This window comes from Oryctolagus cuniculus, chromosome 4, assembly GCF_051225735.1.
Source record: "Oryctolagus cuniculus isolate XC-2025 breed Fujian yellow rabbit chromosome 4, ASM5122573v1, whole genome shotgun sequence".
NCBI lineage: Eukaryota > Metazoa > Chordata > Mammalia > Lagomorpha > Leporidae > Oryctolagus > Oryctolagus cuniculus.
The window spans coordinates 960,475-982,252 of NC_142870.1; the positions used below are offsets into that span (position 1 = coordinate 960,475).

Sequence of the window (21,778 nt, forward strand, 5' to 3'; positions counted from 1 at the left end):
CTCTTGGACAAGGAAACCTGGCCAGCCACCCCAGGTCCCTCCACAGAGCCCTCCCTGTGGGCAACAGCTGACACTGCTAGTGTATGATCATCCAAGAACTTGTAAAATAAATAGAAAAAAAGGTGTGTAGAATTCCTTTGGGCAAACCATCTTCCCAAGGAGGCAGACCCACCTCTGAAGCCCAGGAGAGTCTGTGAGAAGGACTTGGAAAACAAGGGCTAGTTGGTGAAGCGACTCCCAGCCACAAGGCAGAGGAGCCCAGAGCTACAAAACAGCACACGCAGCAACAGAGACAAAAAACTAAGGCTCCCCATGGCTACAGAGAATTAAAATAAACTGAACAAGAAGCTGTGAATAGCCTATAAAAGAAACTAAAGAGAAAAGACAAAACTCAGCTGAGAAATAAAGACTAATCCAAAAGGCACCCAGAAACTGAATTCAACTGAATGCATAAGGGTTACTGCAGAAAGGACCACGAACATCAAGAGAAAAAAAGCACAAAGCAAAAGGCTAAAAATGATAAAAGAAGAACTGACAGATACATAGAATGGGGCAAGAATGATCCAAGAAGCACATATCAGAATCCGCAAAAAAGAAAAGCAAAACCATGAAACACAGGTTAACACTTAAAATTAAAAACCTAGAAATGCCTTTAGGGGAACACAGCATCTCTGAACTGCAAAGGTTCTTCGGGCACCTGCACAAACTGGCCCACGATGGCCAACTCTAAGGCTGCCCCAGTAAGTTCTGAAAATGTAAAAGAAAATTCTTGGGACTCTCAGCAGAAAGACAGCTCATTGTGAGACACCACATCCACAGATTCAACCAACTGGGGTTCCGAAACATTCAGGAATAAGAGTGTCTTTAGTGAACATGTAAGACTCATTTCCTGTCCTTGCTCTCTAAACAATACAGGGTAACATCTATTCACACAGCATTTGCATTGTATTAGGTATTTTTTTTTAAGATTTATTTTATTTTATTTATTTGAAAGACAGAGTTATACAGAGAGGGAGAGACAGAGAGAGAGAGAGAGGTCTTCCATCCACTGGCCCACTCCCCAAATGGTCATAACAGCCGGAACTATGCAGATCCAAAGCCAGGAGCCAGGAGCTTCGTCCAGGTCTCCCATGGAGGCTCAGGGGCCCAAGCAGTTGGGCCACCCTCTACTGCTTTTCCAGGCCACAGCAGAGAGCTGGATTGGAACTGGAGCAGTCGGGACTCGAACCGGTGCCCATACGGGATGCCAGCACTGCAGGCCAGAGCCTTAACCCACTGCGCCACAGCACTAGTCCCGTATTAGGTATTATATGTAGGTTTTATCTATATATACATACACATATATATAGGGTATTTTATATATATTATATTAGGTATTTTATTTATACATTTTATAATTTATACAAATGAATACATGTAAAATTACATACCTAGAATACATGTCAGTGGATTTACTCACCTATTAAGAGTTTCAAACTGACTCACAAAACCAACTCTGCTTTATACAGAAATTGCTAAGTGTTTAATAAAGGCTAAATATCAAAGAATGTCTAAAAGTGCACCAGCAAATAGGGGAGACAAAAACATAGAAGCAGGCTTCATAAAGCAGAAGCCAGAGTTGTCAGACAAAGAGACAGAAACACAGTAGTAATAACAAACCTACCACTTCACTGCCAGCCCAAAGCAGGCTACAGGGTCAAGCAAGCAGACACAAGAGAGCTGATGACATGAAGCAGCTATTAGGGACACACACACTGAACCCTGAACTCCACTGGCAGAGAACAGACATCCTTAAGCACAGCTGACACCGTCATTTAAAAATCTAGCTTATTAGGGCACACAGAAAATCTCAGTAAATTACATGAAGTAGAAATAGTACACACAGTAGCCCCTGCAATGAGATCAGAAACATCAACTTTAACAAGGATCATTCCGTTTGCAATTCACATTGTTTTAGAAATATCTAAAGGGACCTGCTTTACAAAATATACCCCTGCAGGGCCCCAAGATGTCACTAAATTGGTAAGGAACACTGTCGCTCCCCGTTTTCGTGGAGGAGCAACACAGGACCCTGCGCTGTTCTTTTGTCTGCTCGGCCCTCCCCGGGTTTGCTGCTGGTTCTTCCCGGGTTGGCTACTATCCCTTCCACCTCCGTGGAAGGGCAGTTCCCCCTGGCCACATTCCCCACTTCCGCAGGGGAGCGGCATAATGGTGCCGTGACTCGGATATGAAGCCTAGGCAGGGCTTAGTGTCGTTCCTCCATGAAGAGGGGGAGCGACATAATGGTGCCGTGACTCGGATATGAAGCCTAGGCAGGGCTTAGTGTCGTTCCTCCATGAAGAGGGGGAGCGACATAATGGTGCCGTGACTCGGATAGGAAACCTAGCTTGGATAGGAAACTTAGGACGGATATGAAACTTAGGAGGGAAGAAACGGGAAGAACTAGGGAAAATATCGGAGAGAGAAACTAGCAAACAGCCTAGGGAAAAGCCGGACGAAAAAGGAGCCGGAAGAAGCTATTGAAAGCCTAGGCATAGACTCGAAACAGCCTAGGGAAAAGCCGGACGAAAAGGGTGCCGGAAGAAGCTATTGAAAGCCTAGGCATAGACTCAGATACGGACTACGGGGGGAAGCTGGGAGAAATCTTTAAGGTCGAAAGCGAAAGTGAAAGCTAGAACAAACAGACTCGGACGCGGACTGTGGGGAGAGGCCAGGAGAAATGAGGGAGGAATATCGTTGGAGGAAAACTTAGGGAAACATACCGGGTAGAGAAAAATGTTAGGGAAATTGAAGCCGCGGGGGGCAGGCCGAGGCGGATACGAAAGCCACTTTGGGGTTCTCAAGTTAGCCCGGGAATAGGGGGCGAAAAGTTAAAACCAGAAGCTGAGACGCAAGCCAGATTGGGATCCGTCTGATTAGCCCGGGGAGCAAAGGACGGGAAGCCAAACCGTGGGGCGGAGACGTACGCTGGGTTGAATTCGCCAGGCTAGCCCGGGGAACTTAGATTGAATCCTAGTGGCGGAGACGCAAGCTACGCTGTGTTACTCGCGGAAGCCGCCGCGTGCAGAGAGAGCACGGGGCGTGAATAGATAGGGAACGCTGGCGTAGGCCGTGGTTCAGACGCGAAAGGGTTAAGCGTGGAGACCGCGGACCGCGCAAAGCCGGGAAGCCGCGCAGAGAGGCGCGCGGGCTGAAGCGGCGCAGAGCCGGGAACCCGCCGGCGGGGCGAGGTGCCGGAAAGCTGCGGGGATAAGAGAAACAGAAGTTTAGAAGTAAAAGAGAAATAGGAATGTTGGCAGACAGAAGTAAAATGGGAGAAATAGAAATGCCCGGAGATAGAGAAATAGAGAAAAATAAGGCCTCCCCTCAACATGCCAATTAGGAGGCTTGGATTCGGTCTGCCTGATTTAAGGCGGTAAGCGCCAGCAAAGCTCGACCAGAGTATGAGCTGCAGGTCAGCGAAGATAGGCACAAACCAACACTAATAAGTCTCCCCCACAATACGGCAATGAGAAGGCTTGGATTCGGTTTGCCTGATAGGTTTTGTAAACACCTGCAGGCAGTTCTAGCAGAGCAGAGTATGCGCTGCAGGGCACCGAACACAGGCATGCATCAGCGCCTAAAAACCTCCTCACAATGGCGAAGAGAGGACCCGGATTCGGTTTTCCTGATTGATAGGACTTGTAAGAGCCTGTGGCAACTCTAGCAAGTAGAGCAGAGTGTGTTCCGCGGGACACCGAAGACAGGCGCGTATCAACGCTAAAAAATAAAAAGAAAGGGGGATCTGTGGGGAGCAATCCGGACTGGACTAAGTTACTCGAATTAGGACTTATTCTATGCATCTGCTCTCCCACAATATGGCGCTGGGAGAGAAGTAAACAGCTTCCGCACAGCTGCCTCCAGTTCAACCAATTAACTGTAGGACTTGCTCCTGATTGGAGAGCAGCGTACTCAGCCGAGTTGGGATTGGCGGAGGAGGACTATAAAGGAGGAGAGAGACGGCATGCACCAGGAACATCTATGGGGAACATCTAAGGGAACCCGTGCAGCCCCCAGAGAGCCGGCCGGCGGTGTGCCGCTCCCCTGCGGAAGTGGGGAATGTGGCCAGGGGGAACTGCCCTTCCACGGAGGTGGAAGGGATAGTAGCCAACCCGGGAAAAACCAGCAGCAAACCCGGGGAGGGCCGAGCAGACAAAAGAACAGCGCAGGGTCCTGTGTTGCTCCTCCACGAAAACGGGGAGCGACATAATGGTGCCGTGACTCGGATATGAAGCCTAGGCAGGGCTTAGTGTCGTTCCTCCATGAAGAGGGGGAGCGACAGAACACGACACCATGAGCCCCGAAATTCAGAACGCAGTATGATGCCCAGGCGCGTTCCTACAAGGGCCCACTTCTCCCAGCAACACCAGCATCCTGCGGATTGGACGTAAGCGTGAGGGCGACCTCCAGGGGAAGCGCTCTGCTGCTCCAAGAGCAGAGCGAGGGGGAGGGGGGGGGAGAAGACGCAGGGGCAGGTACTTCCCTCTCCTCCTCTCCATGGCTGCCCCGCTCTGCTGTCCAGAGTGCAGCACAAGTGACTATTAAAACCATCTTGCTGAACAGGCCGCCACAACAAATCAGCTTCAAAGGACACAGCCCCGAAGGACGTCACATGCCCTTCTGGGCACAGCCCAGACAAAAGAAGTGCACTCAGCTGCAAACTGCACGCATGCACACACATAGGCAGCTGCACACGCTCTCACACACAGGCAAATGCACACACTCTACTCGTGTGAGCACACACAGTAAGTGCACACGCCCACACACTGGCAGACACTATTATTTCTGCTCTTCATGAACAGCTTGGCCTTTGCCAGGAGCTTAATGAGTCTCCCTCCATTTCCCCCCCTTGCCTCTTGGGCAGTAGGGCAGCCACTTGAGACAGGGACCCACAGCTTACATGTCCCCTTGCTCCTACGACTAGCTAAGAAAACTGAACTGCTGATCACCCTCCCTAGGGTGGCTCTTCAGGAACCACGGTGTGCTCTTCTCTGGGAGAAAGGTCAGGAAGATCCCTGATCTGAAGCTTTACATCTCTAGTAAAAAAGAGTCCAAGAATTCACAACTGACAGAATCCACAATTAACAGAATTCTGCTTAATCTTAAGTAGAGCAAAAACAAAAAGTGTTTATGAGTATGTACATAAACTCAGAGCCAGTCGTCTTTTCATGAATTTGTCTGGAAAGCAAGGAATTCAAGCTTTTGTGCCTAGCATGCAGGAATCGCTCAGTTCCCTCACAGACAGAACGAGGGAACTACATTCCCTCACCGCACTGCATGAGGACACAGCACGGTCGGGGACGCCCAATGCCCACGGCCTGTCGGGAGCGTCCAGTGCTGAGACACCGCTCTACCGGAAGACGGGACCCAGGAGTCCTCTCTTCTTCCCTCATAACCTCCAGCCAAGCTGGACTCTGTCCTGGCAGGTATATCCTAGGCTGTGCTAATGGGGGAGAGAGGACACAGAGTGTGGTCACCTGGGGTCCCTTCATTTAGAGTGGGGTGCATGGGGGGTAACAGGAAGGGCTTTGGAGGGCAGGAGGCACACTCACCTCGCCCCCAGCCCCACTGCATCACAGGAAGTCTTTAGGCCCGGGGCACTGTCCGTGCCAGCTTCTAGCCAGGATATCAGTGCTCACAGTGGTAACGTGGAAGACTCCCCTGAGGTGGGGCCACCCCCAATGGCAGTGCATCTCCTAACTCAGTGGTGACCTCCACATCAAAGGGCAGGCCCTGGGGAGGTCATGTGCCAGCCAGGCTTCTGGGCCATGGTGACAGACCTGAAGAGCTCAGGGAGGGAGATGAGGAGCTGTCAGGGACAATGTCCCAGCTGGACAGGAAGGTGAGGACACATGGAAGTGAGTGTGGCTGAGGGAGAGGGGCAGAAGGAGCTAGAGAAGAGAGGAACAGGACAGCGGGATGTGCAGCCCAGGGAAGGCTGCGACACAGGCAACTGGCTCCTGGTATGGAGAGGGCAGGACGGAGGCCTGGAGAGAACAGGGGGACTCTGCAGTGGTCCGTGACTGTGAGTGAGTAGTGGAGAAGTACATCGAGACCAGGAGGGCTCACGGCTGGGGAGCTCCATGTGATGAGTCACAGTCTAGCCAAACTGACAGCGTCCATCAGGCGGGAGATGTCAGCTCACTCCTCAACATAGTTCACACAGGTGTGCCCCAAAAAAGGTCATAAAGACACAGCATACATGAACAACACAAAACTGTGATGGTGTGAGCACATGTGTGTGCACTGCTCCCTTCCTTCCCCAGTTGGGTCTCCAGGGTGGCCACGCTGGGAAGGGGTGGGACCTTCAGAAGGTGGGGTCCCGTCGGAGGGTCTTGAGTCATGTGGGGTGTGTCCTAAGCAGGGATTAAAGGAGCTGCTCCTGTTCTCTGTGACAGCCCCTGGTTTATGGTGTGGCCTTCCTCTGGCACATGTCAACATTTACCACAAGGTCCTCACCAGATCTGAGCCAACACAGGTGCCATGTCCTTGAATCTCCAAAGCTGTGAGTGTAAGTAGCCTAGGTCAGGTGTTTCAATACAATGGTGAGTAGCTGATGGATGTATGTGCATATAAGGCTCCATGTCTGACCGCTAGAGGTAATGAACTCTGAAGCCCTCGGAGAACAGAACAAACTGACAGCCTGTTAGCTCATAACTCAAGCTCCAAAATCCTGAATACATGAACCAACACACCATGCCTTCTAGCCACTAACCAGTTAAATGAAACGTCATCAGCGAAAGATAACTTCATAATAATTCTCTTGGATAATATATTTTAAAAACGCTTAAGTAAGAAGTGAATGAAAACTACATAATGAAATTAGAAAATCATTAGACTTCAACTATAATAAAATTATTAGGTGCCACAACTTGTAGCATGAAGCTGCAACAGACTTACAGGAAAGTTTACAGCTTTAAAAGCTGTTGGGAATAAAGGCAGCAAGACATTGAGTCAACTTAAGAAGTTAGAACAGAAAGTATAAGGAAGGTAATCAAATTAAAAGATCAGAAATTAAGCAGATAAAAAAAGAGTGTCATTTGAGAAGGTGAATAAATTCAAAAGAATTCTTTTTGAAAGGTCTGAACACGATTCAACCCTCTGAGGAGATTCATCCGGAACAACTGAGGGGCACGGACTCTGGACAAGCCGGGGAGAACATGTGCACTCTGGGCATGAGCTGTGGGACAGCAGAGGGGAGGTGGGCTTGCTGGGTCCACGGGACTGTAAGAATGACACGGCAGTGAGGCACCTGTTGTTTGCTGTTTCATCTTCCTGCGTATTCCCAGCCAGGTTCCTAGGACGCCTCATAATCTAAACGTGCCGATAGACCAAGGCAAAATGGTCGTGGTAAGAAAGCCAGCTGCCTCTGGGGCAGGGTCTGGGGCGAGACAAGTCAGAGAGCCTTTGACAACACCTGGCCCGCTACACACTGAGATGGCAGGAAACACGCACAATGTTCTCACATACCACATGCATGCACACTCATACACATACTGATACACCACACACACACACACCACACACATACCATACACACACAGATACACCATCTGCCCACACACTTACACACACACACTACACATACACATCAGACACTACCCACACACTACCCCCTCACACTCTTACACACTCATATACACATGTACACACACCACTCACACCATTTACTCACTCAGACACCCCCACACTACAGTCATACACCACACCCACAAAGTCACACACATATACACATGCAGACTCACAACCACATACACAGTTACACACACACTACATACTCACATGTGACACACACATTCACATCACACTCATACACTTATGCACGTGCACACACACCTACATACACACACCCTATCAGAAGGGGCTGAATTGCGGGCCTGGATTCCATTCTCATCTGGCAGTAAGGGGGCACCCTTCTCCCTCCCATGGCCTCAGAGAAGAGCAGAAACAGAGACTGGGCCACCCCCACCCCCAGTTTCCTGGCAACACAGCAGCCCCTCCCTGCTGTTAAAATAGGAGACTTTTGTTGAATTCAGGACCTCACAACTTAACAGTCAAAATTCCAGGATATGATACAAACCAAAACTGCTTGTCACACCCAAAACAAGAACATCTCAGCATGAGAGAGGGAAGAAACGCAGCAACTGCTAGCACAGAGATAACAGAGGCGTTGGCGTCCTCCGACGTGGGGGGAAGGCTCTGTGGTATAGTAGTAAACCCACCGCTTACAATGCTGGCATCCCACGTGATGCCAGTTTGAGCCCCGGATAATGCACCTGGGAGAAGCAGCAGAAGATGGCTCAGGTGCTTGGGCCCCTGCACCCACATGGGAGACCTAGCAGAAGCTCCTGGCTCCTACCTGCACCAGTCCTGGCCGCTGTGGCCATCTGGAGAGTGAACCAGCAGATGGGAGACCTCTCTCTCTCTCTCTCTTTCTGACTCTCCCTCTCTGCAACTCTGACTTTCAAATAAATGAATACATCTTTTTTAAAAAAAGAATTCTCTGACAGTAATTTTAAAGCAGCTATTGCCAGATGCTTCAAAGAGCATTTATAAACATGGTTAGGGAAAACTTCCAAAAAAGCCTCAGCAAACAAATAGGAGATTTGAAGAACAAAAAGCAAACAACAAAAACCAATACAAATGAAACAATCTCTATAGCAATGAAGTAAACTGAATTCATGATGAAAAAAAAAAAACTTTCCCCCTTGAAAAAAAAAAAAAGAAAAGAAATCTACACACCTGGGTGGTCTCATTGAAGAATTTTATCAAACACTTCAAGAAAAATGAGCCCCAAGTTTAGATAACTTTCAGAGAAAACAGAGTTGAAGGAGAACATTTGCTGATTCTGTTCCAGGTTACTGCTACCCTGATACCACAAGCAGAGTTCAGGACAGGATAAAAGAGGAAAACTATAGACAGGTTTCTCTCATGAATGCTGATGTAAATACACTAACAATTAGCAAAGAGTCCAGTGATAGGTAAAAGACTTGCAGGCCATGACCAAGTGGGATTCACTCAGGCATGCACAGCCGATGCCATACTGAAAGATCGGCCAGTCAGTGTGACCCACCGTGTCAGAAGCCGAAGCATGAAAACCTACGCAGGCACATAGAAAGTGCTGAGCAAAATCCAGTGCTCACGTATGATGGAAAACCACCAGCAATTTAAGAATGGAGGGAAACTGCCTCAACCCAGGTTATCTGCCTTAGTCGGTTCAGGCTGTGGAAGGAGCACCACACGGGGTGAGACCAGGTGCCCTTGTGTCAGGTGACTCGCTGCCTCCTGGCTGCTTCCTCACACAGAGGGAGGAGGGTGCGCGAGCTCCGCAGCAGAATCGGCCAGGCTGCCCTCCTCCCCAAGGCCACAAGAGGCTGTCACAGCAGGTTTGTCACAGCAAACCTGTCCCTGGGCCCTGCCATCAGGACACTATTCCCACCCACCCCCACGACCTTCGGGGGCCTGCCAGTGGAGAGGGGTGCTGATTTCAACTCCTGGGTCCACTTTGGCTCTTAACTCGGGAACACACAAGCTAACCCTGGACTCCCAATTCCTCCTGAGTAGGCCTCTGGGGACCTCTGCCACATAGCACGAGGAGTAGCCCCAGGCTTGCCAGGAGCTGCCGCAGATCTCACAGGCCGGCCTTGCAAAGCTGCCACCACTTCCAGGAGTGCGAGCCAGGTGAGCAGGAGCATTCCCAGGTGCCCCTTGCTGCCCTCAGGCCGAGCCTCCCTGCCTGGTGCACACACTTCCTGTCTGACGGCTCCTGTGCCCTGAGATCTTCAACCTGCTGGTCGTGCTGCACTAGGAGACCTCGGCCTGTCTGCCCCTCCTCCACCGCGGCTGCTGCTTGACTTCTTAAAACCCGAATATCACCTGTTTCTTGGATCCCCTCTGAGCAGCTGTCTCTGATATTTTAAATCAGTGCTGCCTGAAGAGTAAGCTGGCCCATTTTCCTCACAATTTTCTTTCATCCACGTGCAGTTCCAGAACCATTTCTGCTTCCACGGTGTTTCCACAGCCACACGAGCTCTCTGTGAATTCAGCAGCCTGGTGGGGGCAAGGCTACTGAGGCCTCCCCGGCAGTCGTGAAAACAGGCTGTGCCGCGCAGCAGAATCGGCCGGCTGCCCTCCTCCCAAGGCCACAGAAGGCTCTGTCACGGCACAGCTGTGCTTAGAAAACCTTCGGTTACCTTTAAGGCCGGCAGGTGAGTTATACATCACGACTTAAGTACATTCTTTCATGAGAGCCCTGCACAAGATGTGCTTTGATGGCTGGCAGCACAGACACCAGGAACCACCAAAACAAGAGGCAGCAGCTAGGACTCCCTCTTCCTACAGGGTCTGCCTGAACCTCTGCCCACCTCTCCACTCAACTCTGCCTTCAGTACCCACCCCCCCAGACTCCTGGGTCGGCATGGCTTCATGAGTCAGAATTTCAGGGCAGCCATTGGCCGGAGGAGGGGCAGAGGGCAGAGACCTGGAGACCATGGACATCACCTACTGCTGAGGAGTGGGGAGTACCTGAGGGACACCGGCCAGCCTGGCTCCTCCCTTTCCCACCCGGGACACTCTGGGCACAGCCTGGGACCCTCCCTGCACTTGGCTTTCCCTTCGGTGCCTAGACAATGTTCCCCCATCCTCAGAGGTCACCAAGTAGTGACCAGCTCATGAGTGCTAATTGGAGCATATGTCCTAAATTTGGCTCCAACACCTAAACACCAGAAGACTTCATATTCAAATCTGATCTTGTGACTTGAAAAGATGACCTAGAGGGGCTGGCTGTGGCATAGCAGTAAAGCCTCTGTTTGAGGCATCCCACATGGGCACCAGTTCAAGTCCCGGCTGCTCCACTTCTGATTCAGATTCCAGCTAATGTGCCTGGGAAAGCAGCGGAAGGTGGCCCAAGGGCTTGGGCCCCTGCCACCCATGGGGGAAACCTGGCAGAAGCTCCTGGCTTCAGCCTGGCCTAGACCTGGCTGTTGCGGCCATTTGTGGAGTGAACCAGCAGATGGAAGCACGCGCTCTCTTTCTCTCTCTCTCCCTCTTTCTCTCTCTTTCCCTCTGTCTCTGTAACTCTTTCAAATAAATAAATAAATCTTAAAAAAAAAAAAAAAAAAAAAGATGAGCTGGAGGCTCTGGCCCATGGAAGTGGCAGCCCACGGACCTCCCTGCTCAGGCTCCCCACCAGCACCTGAGCGCAGCCCAGAGACAGATGTTCCCACCAGACCTCGCCCCTTCGCCCCTGACCTCTCCCATGTGCTGGCCACCCACGCCCTTGGTCATACATGTTGGGTTTTGGCACTGTCTAGCCATGCTCTGGGGGACCCAGTCTGGGATTCTGAGGAACAGAGCGCCTCCTGCTGGAGCAGCCTTGCACTCTGCCTCTCCTACCAAGTCGCCCAGTAAGATGTGGCAACGTGCCCATCAGCTAGAGCCAGCTGGGGTGCGTAAGCTGGCAGAGGCCAAAGCAGGGAAAGACGCATCTGATCTTGGCCTGCAGCACAGGCACAGGCCCAGTGCCAGGCTCCAGGGCAGCACTGTCGCGGCCCAGAAAGCAGCTCTCTGCTCGACGCTTCTTCCCTTCTTTTTCCAGCTTTAAATTCTACGACACGAAGTGCTTCATTAAAAACAAAGTCCAAAATTTTTCCAAACACTAAAGGAAAATGCTACTTACTCATAAACAAGACCCCTACTTGCTCCACGGTAACCTCACTTAACACAACGACTCTGAGCCAAGGCTGCGTCCACGACCTGGTCCTGCGTCCCCGCTGCTGGAGGGGCAGTCCCTGGCCCAGGGTGTGGCCGAGGCCTGCAGGTTGGCCTGTGGAGATGCCCCCCTGCGGCTGGGTGTGGTCGTTCAGCTCGGTCTGCAGTGCAGCTGCCTTTGCTGCTCCAGATGTGCCTGATGGCGGACAGGGAACCCCAGAGTCTTAATCCCCTTCAGAACATGGCAGATGCAGAGGGAGCTGCCACGCTGAGTGGAAAATTCTCCAAACCTTAAGTTCTGAGCACTTACGCTTGCGTGGTATATAAAGCATTGTTCAGACTGTCTGTCTGTGCTGATATAATAAAGCATGGTGCAGAACATTCAGGCTCCTGTGGGTGTAATAAAGCATTGTTCAGGGTGAATCCGTGGTATTTCTAGAAGAAGCTGCCGTAGCTGCTATGTCACTGACGGGGACAGTCAATGGCTGCCCCACCATCTGCACACGTGTGACGCTCCGCACTGTCTGCACACATGTGAACCTCTCGCATGGATTTGCCTTCACTTCCGAAGCTTGAGTAACAGACAGTTAAGCATACTAATCAGCTTTGGTAAACTCCTTAAAACAGGAGAGGACAGTGTTCCCAACGTTTCCCTTGTCCAACAGAACTGCACAGCCCTCTCTGTCTGACAAACTGGGGACTTAGCCTCAAGGACCGAGTCAGCCCTCCAGGCCACTGGTACCTGAGAGGGTGGGGTGGGGTCCTACTTCCTCCCAGCAGGAGAGCAGAGCTCTCACCTCACCTGTCGCTTTTCCAAACACAGACGTACATGTTCAAGGTTGGCTTTGCAGGGATAAGAGAAAAACAGGCATCAGACTCCACATGTACACAGCATACGAACACCATGGGGGTGACACAGGGGTGTTCCCTGCAAGTCAGTTATGAAAGTTAGAACAAAAACCTAAAGCGGAGACATCAGTGGCCACACACCAAGGGGGGAAGAAGACAGTGGCCACAGGAAGACACCGGGGCAGCACACTGTGGGGGCTCTACAACTTCTTGGGCAGCAGAAATACTCAACCGTGTGAAGCCACTGAAGTACGTGTTGCTCAATGACACAGGGCAGATGTCATCATGACACCCATGCATTTGCTCTGTTTTGTGTGTATGAACACATCTGCACATGGACACACGCATACATGTGTGGGTAGTGTGTGTGTGTGTGTGTGTGTGTGTGGCGGCAATGCAATGTGTAAAACTGTTCATATGCTGTGGCTCCTAGGTCCTGGACTACTCATGAGGGACAGGAGTTCCTCAGGGGACCACAAAGCACCTGTCACCTCATTTAGGCAGGGCAGGAAGAAGCATCCCGGAAACTCCAGCATGACGAGGGACCAAGGCGAAAAACAGAACAAAGTATTTCCACGGGACCTACGTGCATTTCTTCTGGGAGACTTCATGGAGCACCCCGGGGTGGGCACTGCAACCTGAGTGCTGGTCTCTGCTCGCCACCACCTGGCCACAGCAGGGGAGAGCAGGGTGGGCCCAGCTTTATGTCCTCAGCTTTGCCTGAGCCCTCATCCTCTCCCCCACACACCAGGAATGGAAGCACAAAGGTCCATCCAAATCCAAACTTGAAATGCCAAAAACTACATAGCTGTAGCACTTCAAAGAAACAAATACAGAAAACCACACATGTCTGTTTTCATCCAAGAACAAAAATACCGGAAATTCTTAGTGAAAAACTCATGTTAAGAGGCCCAGAAATACCCAGCAAGATATAACCCAAAATGTGCAGGGCTGTGGCTTCCTTCCTCCTCCAACCACCCCTGTGGACGTGCAGCCCCAGCTCTCGCCTGGGGCCCCATGCCCACAGACCCTCGCTCGCCCACAGAAAACTTCCTGCAGCCTGTCACTGACCATACTGCTCAGACAGCCTGGTAAGGCCAGGACAAAGGGCGAGGCCTGTGTGGGGGTGCATATCCTCAGTGGTTGGATGGGGAGTCTGTTCTCTGCCAAGGGCTATTTGGATATGTACAGCATCATTTGTGGGCCATTAGCCTGTTACAGATTTATTAAATTTTGAGTCCTGCCTGTAGTTCCCAAGACAGGCTAGGTCCAATGATTTTTATGGGTCTTACATGGCCTGCAGGCCAGATGTTCCCTGCCCCTGCAGGGAGCTGGGCTCTGTACAAGGACCAGGGAAAGCCCTCTGGAAACTGACACCGGGGTCATGTAGCTGAAAAGGGCATCTGCCCCTGGAGAAGGTCCACTCTCCACTAATGAGGCGACTCGAGGCATCCCAAACCCGGGACCTCACCTGGCCCCTCCTGGATGCTGACGCGGGTGGAAGGTCACCAGGAAGAACTATGGGCCAATGTTTCTAAGTCGCTAACGGAAGTCACGAGCTGCTGGCCGAGAGGCACAGCCTGCTCAACAGAGCCTCCAGAGCACTGTGCACAGAAACTCACAGGGGGAGAGAGAAACGACTGAAAAACAGGGGGAGCAAGATCAGGTTTAGACCAAAAGGTAAACATTAAGGTCTGATCCTGTTCTCACCACTCCACCAATGTATGTAAATCCTAGCAGAATTTTAAAAGTTGGGGTGGGCATTGGCTGACTGAACTCTAAACTTAGTACAGGATTAATCTTGTGAGTATAAAGTAAACTGAAAATAGATCTTTGTAAAAATTAAGAGTAGGAACAGGAGAGGGAGGAGGAAGAAGGGGGGGAGTGTGGGCAAGAGGGAGGAGTGTAGGGTGGGAAGTACCACTGTGCTCTTGTCTATTGTACATCTTCAATAAAATCTAAGACACCAAGGTCCCACATCAGAGAGCCTGGGTTCAACTCCCAACTCCAGCTCCCGGCTCCACCTTCCCGCTAATGCAGACCCTGGGAGGCAGCAGTGATGGACCCGTGATTGGGTTCCTGTCACCCATGTGGGGACCTGGATTGAGTTCTTGGTTCTTAGCTTCAGTCCTGGCTCTAGGCCATTGCAGGCATTTGGGGAGTAAACCAGCAGCTGGGAACTCACTCTCTCTGCCTCTCAAAAAAAGAAAAAAGAAAAGGAACAAAACTATATTACAGACTGGGCTATGATTGTGACTTTTTACCAAGACAGCATGGAGAGGGGTCACCTGACTTCCTCCCCTGAAACACACAGCTCCAGTCTAACCATGAGGAAACCTCTCCTACCAGGGACAGTCAACACAATGCCTGAGAAGGCTTCCCAAAACTCATGGTCACCCAAAACAAGAAAAGTGAGAAACTTGTGGCCCAGTGGAGTCCGTGGAGTGGGAGGACTGAACACGATGTGTTGTCCTGATGGGGCTCTGGGACAGAAAAGCAGCAGGGAAAATCGAGGAGATGTGACCTGGACAGATGTGGTTAATGACGACGCGTCAGGCTCGGTTTGTTAATGGTGACAAATGCACCATCAGAAGCAAGATGCTAATGACAGGAAACAAGGTGTGGAGTAGGTGGGAACTGTCTGTGCTTTTAACTGTTTCTATCAATCTAAAATTGCTCTAAAGTCCATTTTTTATAAAAATATTAACAATAAAATTTAGGACAAAATATCCTGAGGAGATAGGTGCAACATTCAGAAAAATTATGGGAAGGTCTTGCCTTGAATAATGAAATAAAAATTTGAAACGTAAGGAGGAGGCGGGCCTGCTAAGAGTCATGGAGGTGGGCCAGAGACCCTCACTCCCAGCCTGTCCACTGGGCTGAGGCCAGGGCTGGGCCTGGAGTCTCAAGGGGCAGGGTCACCCCTCACCATCTTCTGAGAAAGCACCTGACTTATAAACTGAACATCTGCCTGTGTCCTTAAATACTTTTCTCCAGAATTATTTTTAATGGCATCCCAATAGTGCAACATATTTAACAACTCCCCTTATAGTTGACCACTTAGGTTAATTATATTTTTGTTTTCAGTACATGAAAAACATCACTGCCCATAGCTGCAGGGAAGAGGCCCCGCCTCCCGGACTCCAGGATGGGAAACAGCTCTTCCACAACCTGGGCATTTCCCCTTTGGTGGCGAATCCTCAACTGCTGCCACTAGGTGGCACCAGAGCCCCGCGGGCTTGGCCGCAGTTCCCTTTGCAGAAATCCACTCTGACCGCTTGTTTCTCACACACAAAAGGTGCTTCTTGGTTTTGTGTACAGTCCAGGGGTCTGTAGACCAAACCTGCGCGGGCAGTGTCTGTGGTGCAAGTGTGATCAGCATGTAGCCCGCCCACTCATTCCCTCGTCCAGGGCTGTTTCCAGCTCCAGGACTGACTAACGTACAAAGGCTGGATGGCCTTTCTGGACTTCCCAGAAAGCCGGAGCTCTCCGCCCTGACTCTCCACCACAGGTGTCACAGCGCTCGTGTAGACTCACCGCAGTGCCACATCTCTAACTCAGGGGTCACCGCAGTCCACCCAGGGTTTCGGCAGAGAACAGACAAATGGAAGCATACAGGTTGTGTTCCGGCTGGGCACCCGCATGCCAACAGAGCTCCAGAACAACAAAGGCCAAGGGGCACAATGAAACAGTGAGGTAGGAGGGGGCAATCACCTATCAATCAGCGAGGCCTGAGGGCCAACAGAAACACTGCCCGTCATGCTGTGGCACTAGGCTATGGTGGCCCTAGGACGGAGATATAAGTGCATGGACATGCGAAAGCACTCAGAAGCTAGAAGGAAAGACAACTCTAGGCCTTCACAGGAGAATCAGGACCCCGATCCCTCTGGTTCTGAGCTGGTCCTTGGCAGAGATCCCAGCTGGAAAGAACGCTGAGTGCCCTCAGGAAGACCCAGCAGCAGCCCAGAAATGTATCACAGGTGTTCACCCACACCTTCCCGACCAGAGGAACGGTGGGGCTCAGTGAGAGCCCAGATCTCCAGAGGGCTGCTGAGCAGGGTCCAGCTCCTGCGCCCTTCAGCACCTGCATGCTGTCATGGGCTCCTATCTTTTTTTTTTTTTTTTTTTTTTTTTGACAGGCAGAGTGAGACAGCGAGCGAGAGAAAGAGAGAAAGGTCTTCCTTTTTTCCGTTGGTTCACCCCCCAAGTGGCCGCTACAGCCGGTGCACTATACCGATCCAAAGCTAGGAGCCAGGTGCTTCTCCTGGTCTCCCATGTGGGCGCAGGGCCCAAGGATCTGGGCCATCCTCCACTGCCTTCCCGGGCCACAGCAGAGAGCTGGACTGGAAGAGGAGCAACCGGGACAGAATCCGGCACCCTGACTGGGACTAGAACCCGGGGTGCTGGCGCCGCAGGTGGAGGATTAGCCTAGTGAGCCATGGCACCGGCCAATTGGGCTCCCATCTACAATGACAAAGGAACCCTGGCCCGAGGCCTCTCATAGCAGTCCAATGTGCTGGCATGGCCATCTGGTGATATTTTTGCCCAGTCCCTCAGTGCAATCATGGGAGGGGACATCTAGCAATGACCAGAGCAATCCCTTGGTTCCTTGATCATAGAGTAAGCCATTAAGGTACAGAGGCCAGGTACAATCCCTGACAACCATCCCTACCCAGCCAAGACTACATCTGGGAAAACTGGAACCAGCTGCACCAAGGACTTTAAGACTGCTAGAGTGGCTTGGTCTTATGATGTCCTCTCCACTCTCTACTGTAGAAACCAGATGGACTGAGGTGCACAGTGGTGCAAAACAGTGGCCTGGCAACGCTGGGTCAAAGGTGGTTTCTATGCTGTCCATGCACATAGAATGGGTTGCTTTCTCATGGGGACAACACACAATCACTGCTTTCCCTCATTCTTCTGGCTTTGGAACAAGTCAACATCCAAACATTTTGGCTGCTTTAAAAAAGACTATTTTTTGCAGGGCAGTTTTAGGTTCATAGCAAAACTGATTTCCCATATACCCCACAGTACACATAACCAACATCCCCCATTAGACTGATGACCCACACGGACACAGCATTATCACCCAAAGCCACGGTCTCCACTGGGTCATTCTGGATGTGATACTTGCACAGAGGATGACGACACACATCCACCATTAGAGGTTCACACTCTACTTACTCACCCGCCCACCCCCCTGGTTGTTGTTTTTTTTTTTTTTTTTGTCTCCATAATTTTGCCTTTACCAGAATGTCCTATGGATAGAAGCATACAGTATTAGCCTTTTCAGACTGGCGTCTCACTTAATACGCATTCAATGTTCCTTCAGGTCTTTTCATGGCTCGATGGCTCTTTTTTAGCACTGAAAACCATTGTCTGCATGTACCACAGTTTATCAATTCATTCATATCTGTTTCCACACATCCTGCTGCTTCCAAGTTTTACAATTATCAGTAAAGCTGCTATAAGCGACCTATATGCATGCTGCTAGTCAACCCAAGTCTTCAGCTCCTTTGAGTAATAACAGGAAGCACGACTGCGGAGCAGCTGGGTCAAGAGTATGCTTAGTTTTATAAGAAACCATCCATGTGTCTTCCCAGGTGATGTCACCATCTTGCACTTTAGCAGCAGTGAGAGTTCCTATTGTTCCATAATGTTCCTTTTGCTCTAGCATTTAGGGTCAGTGTTGAGCATTTTGGCCATTTGGAGAAGTGCTCAGTAGTATCTCATTTTAACTTGAAGTTCCTTGATGACACTAATGTGGGAAATCTCTTCATATGCTTCTTTGCCATTTATATATATCTTCTTTGGTGAGGTGTCTGTTAAGGTCTTTGGGTCCACTTTAAATCAGGCTGTTTGTTATTATTCAATTTTTTAAAAAGATTTTATTTATTTATTTGAGAGGTAGAGTTACAGACAGTGAGAGAGAGAAGACAGAGAAAGGTCTTCCGTCTGTTCGTTCACTCCTCAAATGGCTGAAGCGGCCGGAGCTGCACCAATCCGAAGCCAGGAGCTAGAAGCTAGGAGCTAGGAGCTTCTTCTGGGTCTCCCATGTGGGTGCAGGGGCCCAAACACTTGGGCTATCTTCTACTGCTTTCCTAGGCCATAGCAGATTGGAAGAGGAGCAGCTGGGACTAGAACCAGCACTCATATGGGATGCCAACGCTGCAGGCGGAGGATTAACCTACTGCGTCATGGCGCTGGCCCCGTAATGTTCAATTTTAAGAGTTCTTGGTATATCATGGATGATAATCCTTTATCAGATGTATTTTGTAAGCATTCTAAGTCTATGGTTGACCTATTCTTTTTTTGCTTATTTAAGATTTATTTTATTTACTTAAAAGTCATAGAATGTCAGAGAGAGGGGGAGAAATAGAGAGAATTAATCTTCCATTTGCTGGTTCACTCTCCAAATGGTTACAATGGACAGGGCTGGGACAGGCCAAACCCAGGGGCCTGGAACTCCATCCAGGTCTCCCACATAGGTGGCAGGGGGCTCAAGTACTTGGGCCATCTTCTGTTGCCTTCCCAGGCACATCAGCAGGGAGCCAGATCAAAAACGGAACAGCCTGTTCCCAGGCCTGCATTCCAGTAGGGGATGCCAACGTGGCAGGCAGACAGCTTAACCTGCTATTCCACAAGTCCAGCCTCTGAGGCTTGCATTTTCATCCCCTTGACAATATCTTCTGCAGAGTGGAAGCTTTTAATTTTAATGAAGTCCACCTTACAAGTTCTTTGTTTCACAATCAGTATTTTTTAGTATTTACCTAAAAAGCATCTGTGTTTTCTCCTGTTAGCTTCTAGGAGTTTTATAGTTTTGTATTTTAAATGCAAGTCTGTTACCCATTGAGTTAATTTTCATGAGGGGTGTAAGGTTTGTGTCTGGATTAATTTTTTTTCATGCAGATGTTCAGTGGTTGCAAGATCACTTGTGGAAAAACTAACCTTATTCCATTGTGTTGTTTTGCTCTTTTGTCAAAGATCAATCGACTCTATTTATGTGGGTATATATTTGGGCACTCTTTCAAGCTCTAATGATGTATTTGTCTCTTCTTTTGCCATATCACACTGTCTTGGTTACCGCAACTTTATAGTAAGTCTTGAAGTTGGACAGTGTCCATCTTCTCATTCTCACTTCATTTTCAACACTGTGTTGGTCTAGGTATTTTTGCTTCTCCTTTTTTTTTTTTTTTTTTGACAGGCAGAGTTAGTGAGAGAGACAGAGAGAGAAAGGTCTTCCTTCTGTTGGTTCACCCCCCAAATGGCCACTACAGCTGGCGCTGCACCAGGTGCTTCCTCCTGGTTTCCCAAACAGGTGCAGGGCCAAGTACTTGAGCCATCCTCCACTGCCTTCCCAGGCCACAGCAGAGAGCTGGACTGGAAGAGGAGCAACCAGGACAGAACCAGCATCCCAACCAGGACTAGAACCCGGGGTGCCGGCACTGCAGGCGGAGGATTAGCCTAGTGAGCCGTGGTGCCAGCCATGCTTCTCCATTTAAACTTTAGAATCACTTTGCCAATATCCAAAATAACTTGCTGTAATTTTATTTATATTGCATTGACTCTATACATCAAGCTAGGAAGAACTGACATCTAGACAACATTGAGTCTTCTTATCCATGAACATGGAATATCTCTCCATTTATTAGCTCTTATGATTTCCTCTTTCCTTTTCAATGTTGGAGTTTTCTATTGTACATCATTGAGTTCAGAGAGTCCTCCTTCAGTCCTGTCAGCCTCCTGTTAAGCCCATCAAATGCATTTTTCATCGTTGTTATAGTATTGTTGATCTCTAGCATTTTTCAGTTCTTTCCTAGAATTTTCACCTCTCTGCTTATGTCAGCTATCTGTTCTTATAGGCTGTCTACTTTATTTATTACAGCCCTTAGCATGTTTGTATCTTATTTAAAACATTTTTTATTTGAAAGGAGAGTTACAGAGAGAGGAGGAACAGAGATATGGGGAGGGGGGCAAGTTTGGGACAGAGATCTTTCATCCACTGGTTCTCTCCCCAAATGGTCACAATGGCCAGGGCTGGGCCAGGCAGAAGCCAGAAACCTGAAGCTTCTTCCCATGTGGATGCAGAGGCCCAAGCATTTGGGCCATTTTCCACTGCTCTCCTAAGAGCATCAGTGGGGAGCTGGATCAGAAGTGGAGCAGCCGGGTCTTAAACCGGTGCCCCTAAGGGATGCTGGCATTGCAGGCAGAGGCTTAACCTGCTACACCACTATGCCAGCCCCAGCCCTTAGCGTGTTAACCACAGTTGTTTTAGATTTCTGTTCTGATCATTCCAACATCCTGCCATATCTGAGTCTGGGACTAATGCTTGCTCTGATTCTTCAAATTGTAATTTCTTACCATTATGTCTTGTCATTTTTTCCTGATAGTCAGATGATGTACTGGGAAAAAGGAGATGCTATAAGTGGACCTTTTGTGACACAGCTGCAGCAAGTTGTGGGGGAAGTGCTCCGTGCCTACGTGCAGGTCTCTTCAGTGAGCCTGTGCCTCTGGGCTGCAAACTTTACAAGTAATTCTCACCCCAACACCACTTTGGAGTGGTGGATGGCTGGAAGGGGCTGGAAGGGGCTGGAGTTGAATATTTCTCTCAACCTAGGCCAGTTAGGTCAGGCTCTGGAGCAGTTTCTCCTAAGAGCAGGCCCTAACAAAAAAATGCTCTGACGTCCTTCAAAATGCTGCCTTTTCTCCCCCCGCTGCCAGAAGCATCACAGGACTTCCCCCAGTATCCCTGAGAGACTGGTTGAGCTCTTAGACACTGAACTTACAAAAGTGTGCGGGCTCTCAAAGACTGGATCCCCCTGGAGATTTATCTCTTGGGCTTGAGCGTCCAGTGGCTTGTCAATAACACTGGTTCCTCTGGAGGGTTTTCCACTAAGTTGTAATTCTCTGTATTCATCTGCCTATAGCTCTAATTTGTGGGGGAGGGTGCAGCAGTTTGCCCTATGACTCACTTCTACACATTTAAGAGTTACTAACTTTATAATGTATTTAGCTTTTTACTTGGGAGGATGGGAAGTCTACTTCTAAGCTCCTTGCATGCCAGATTGGAAGCCATGTCTCTCCTTGAACCTGCTTTTGACAGAACACAGAGCGTGGTGCATGGCCACTGTGTTGTTGGCCCCTTTCTAACTGGGTGGCGTGGCTCCTCCAGGAAAGGACG

The 21,778-nt window shown here is 49.8% G+C and overlaps 1 protein-coding gene across 20 annotated transcripts in view; it reads right to left on the bottom strand.

Annotated features, from left to right (window-relative positions):
- The window catches only part of PCBP3 (poly(rC) binding protein 3), a 286,502-nt gene that overhangs the window by 78,054 nt on the left and 186,670 nt on the right, over positions 1-21,778 (bottom strand). The window contains exon 1 of one of the 20 annotated variants that reach the window (XM_089330451.1): positions 10,233-10,434. The exons of 14 other annotated variants lie outside the window; for them this stretch is intronic. The gene's annotated coding sequence lies outside the window, so the exon portion shown is untranslated. Of the gene's footprint in view, positions 1-8,119; positions 8,270-8,398; positions 8,472-8,781; positions 8,985-9,112; positions 9,893-9,915; positions 10,201-10,232; positions 10,435-21,778 lie in introns of those variants that run through there. 5 more of the 20 variants (XM_089330449.1, XM_089330450.1, XM_089330447.1 and 2 more) reach the window with 5 other exon arrangements.